This window comes from Otolemur garnettii, unplaced genomic scaffold, assembly GCF_000181295.1.
Source record: "Otolemur garnettii isolate 467f Iridium unplaced genomic scaffold, OtoGar3 scaffold00077, whole genome shotgun sequence".
Classification (NCBI taxonomy): Eukaryota; Metazoa; Chordata; class Mammalia; order Primates; family Galagidae; genus Otolemur; species Otolemur garnettii.
The window spans coordinates 1,232,237-1,235,903 of NW_003852472.1; positions in this window are offsets into that span (position 1 = coordinate 1,232,237).

The window sequence follows — 3,667 nt, forward strand, 5'->3', positions numbered from 1 at the left end:
ACAATGACAACAACAAAAAAATCACAAATACATGCTCCTGTATTTTCTTCTATCAATTCTATCATTTTACTTTTCACAGTTTAGGTATTTAATCAACTTGAAGTTCACCTTTCTATGTAGCATAAGGTAGGTGTCCTTGTGCATCTGTGGATTAATTCTAAATACTATACAATTTTTACGTTAAAATGAATATCCTTTTTAAAAGTATTATATTTTCTATTTGGCATCTAGTAGGAGACATTTGCTGGACTCTTCCCTTGTATCCCATGGGTGCTCACCTGACTAGACTTTGGAAAGTAGGGGTCACAGTGGCCACTCCCAGAATGGGTCAGTCCTTCCAACAGAGGCAGGGACAGGGACAACCTGATAAGGAAACAGCTACTTTATAAAATTGAACACAGGCCGGGCATGGTGGCTTACTCCTGTAATCCTAGAATTATGAGAAGCTAAGGTGGGAGGATCCCTTGAGCTCAGGAGTTGGAGACCAGCCTGGACAAGAGGAAGACCCTATCTCTACTAAAAATAGGAAAAATCAGTTGGGTGTGATGACAGGTGCCTGTGGCTCCAGCTACTTGGAAGACTGAGACACAAGATCACTAAAGCCAGGAGTTTGAGGCTGCAGTGTGCTATGATGATGCCACTACACTTTAGCTGGATCAATAGAGTGAGAATCTGTCTCCAAAAAAAAAAAAGAATAAAGAATAAAACCTTAGGCTTGGCACCTGTGGCTCAAGTGGCTAAGGCGCCAGCCACATACACCCAAGGTGGCGGGTTCGAATCCAGCCTGGGCCCGCCAAAAAACAATGACGGCTGCAAACAAAAAAAAAAAAAAAAATAGCTGGGCATTGTGGCGGGCGCCTGTGGTCCCAGGCAGAGGCAGAAGACTCGCTTGAGCCCAGGAATTGGAGGTTGCTGTGAGCTGAGATGCCACGTCACTCTACCCAGGGGGACAGCTTGAGGCTCCTGTCTCAAAAAAAAAAAAAAAAAGCATAAAACCTTAAAGACAAAACTCCTCAAAGCTGAGCAGAGACTGGCTCCTGAAAGAACACCTTTTTGGGGCTCGGCACCTGTGGGTCAAGCCGCTAAGGCACCAGTCACGTACACCTGAGCTGCGGGTTCAAATCCAGCCCGGTCCCGCCAAACAACAATGATGGCTGCAACCAAAACATAGCCAGGCATTGTGGGGGGTGCCTGTTGTCCCAGCTACTTGGGAGGCAGAGGCAGGAGAATCACGCAAACCCAGGAGTTGGAGATTGCTGTGAGCTGTGATGCCATAGCACTCTACCCAGGGTGACAGCTTGAGGCTCTGTCTCAAAAAGAAAATAATACCTTTTTGGGAAGAGGTGGAGGGAAGAAGAGCACTAACGAGGGGTCAAATGCAGAGATGAACTGGAGCCCCCAGACCTGGCTTAGGAGAGCCTGCTATACCTTCTCTTAGCTCAGCACCAATGATGTCAATCTGACAGCTTCCAGTTGGCCACAGGGGACTATTTCAGCATGGAAATCAGCAAATACTACAAATCAGGGCTCCCCCATTCCTGCCTCCCAGTGGATACTTTTCCATAAGTTTCCCTGCCTCTGCATAGGACTCCAGCTGCTGCTTTAGGTTTAGCCACAAGACTGGCCTTTTCCAAGAACAAGAAGTGATCACGTGATGCAAACTCACGGATGCAGATTGCAGGCCTGAGTGTGGGCACAGAACAGAGCCTGGGGCTCCCCAGGTTGATCATCAACCCCCTACCCCAAACCGGGTAAGCCTTACAATGACAGGGAACTCAGTGCCCCCTATAACCTGGCCCTGTGACTGCAGCAGAGTAGGTCTCAATATATTTATTGAATGAACTTAAAAATCCTCCTAGAATTTATTTTTGCTGTGATACTAGATTTTTTTTTCTGAAGTTAGCCAGTTATTCAAACATACTGAAAAAATCCATCCTGTCCTTAATGATTTGAAATGCCACTTTCATCATACCCTGCAAATTTATGGATCCTCAGTGTCACCTCCCAGCTTAATCTGGGCAAGCTGCCATATGTACTAGGGTATCCACAACCACAGCCTGCTTGGGCCACCAGCTGGCTAAGTTTCCTGCTCTCCCCACCCCAGGCGCAGGTATGAGGGGTCCTTCCCAGATCCACAGGGGTCCAGGAGTGCCCTCTGCTCCTGTCATCCTGGAGCTACTGAAGGTGACATCTGTAGGGGGGAGTGGTTGCCAGGCAATAGACAAGCAAAGACGCAGTCCAGTCTGAAGCACCTGCCCCCTCCTGCATGTCTCTACCTGTAGGATAGGGTCAAGGTGGGGATGGCATGGGGACAGGGGAGCCTAGACTCTGCAGGTACTCAGAGCAGAGTACCCCAGAGTACCCCAGGCTGAGTCCCCGGTCTGCAGGGAGACTGTGGCCACCAGCCTTTCAGACAGGCAGAGTGAGCAGCTCCCAGCAATGCCACTGTGCAGCAGAGATGCTAAGTATGACAGAGGAACCAGGGAGGACCCAAGACCAGAGACCCCACCTCTATTTTATTTTATTGTTTTGAGACAGAGTCTCACTATGTTGCCCTTGGTAGAGTGCTGTGGCGTCACAGCTCACAGCAACCTCAAACTCTTGGGCTTAAGCGATTCTTTTGCTTCAGCCTCCCAAGTAGCTGGGACTATAGGCACCTACCACAACTCCTAGCTATTTTTTTTGTTGCAGTTGTTTAGCTGGCCCAGGTTGGGTTCAAACCCGCCACCCTCAGTGTATGTGGCTGATGCCATAACCACTGTGCTACAAGCACCCCACCTCTAACTGCTCCAACCTTCTTAGACTAGATCGGCCCTGGAGGCTTGGCACGAGCTGAGGAGAGAAGAGAAGCCACAGAATGTGGCTGACAGTGGGCCCACTTCCCGGAGGAACTGGGCACTAGGAATAAGAGTGGCTTCTACTTGCTATTATTATTATTATTAACACAGAGTCTGACTCTGTTGCCCTACACTAGAGTGCCATGGCATCTGCCTAGTTCACAGCAACTTCAAACTCCTGGGTTTAAGGGATCCTCCTGCCTCAGCTGGTACTACAGGTGCCCAAGACAAAGCCTGGTTAATTTTTCTATTTTTAGTAGAGATGAGGTCTCACTTTGCTCATCCTGTCTCCAACTCCTGAGCTTAAGCAATACTCTCATCTTGGCTTCCCAGTAGGATTACAATCACGAGCCACCTCACCTGGCTAAGATTTGCTTCTGTTTAGAAAAATGAAGGACTCTAATGCATCTTACACCTCTAGAGTCAAAAGACAGTCACACCTAAGGAGCGTATGTGTGTGGTGTGTTTGTGTCAGGGTCAGCTGCTAGACTTTCTGTTTTATGTCTTGGATCAATCTATCTATTCAAAGAACAATATTAAACTATTTTAATTGCTATAACTTTACAGTGTGTTTTATTCTATCATGATTCTAAGTCACAGGGTGGTTTGTCATTGTTTGGCAAAGCCTCTTCTCTCCATAGGACTATAACTCTCAAGGGCAGGGATCAGATCTGTTCACTTCCGTCAATGTATCCCCAGTGCTGGGCCTGGGGTCTAGCACAATAGTTGTGCCCAGTAGTTATTTTTGACAAATATTAGAAAAACAGCTGTGCTCTGTGTGTCTGGTCAGGTGGCCCACAGTGCCACCTTATTAGAGCAATGACCAGTAT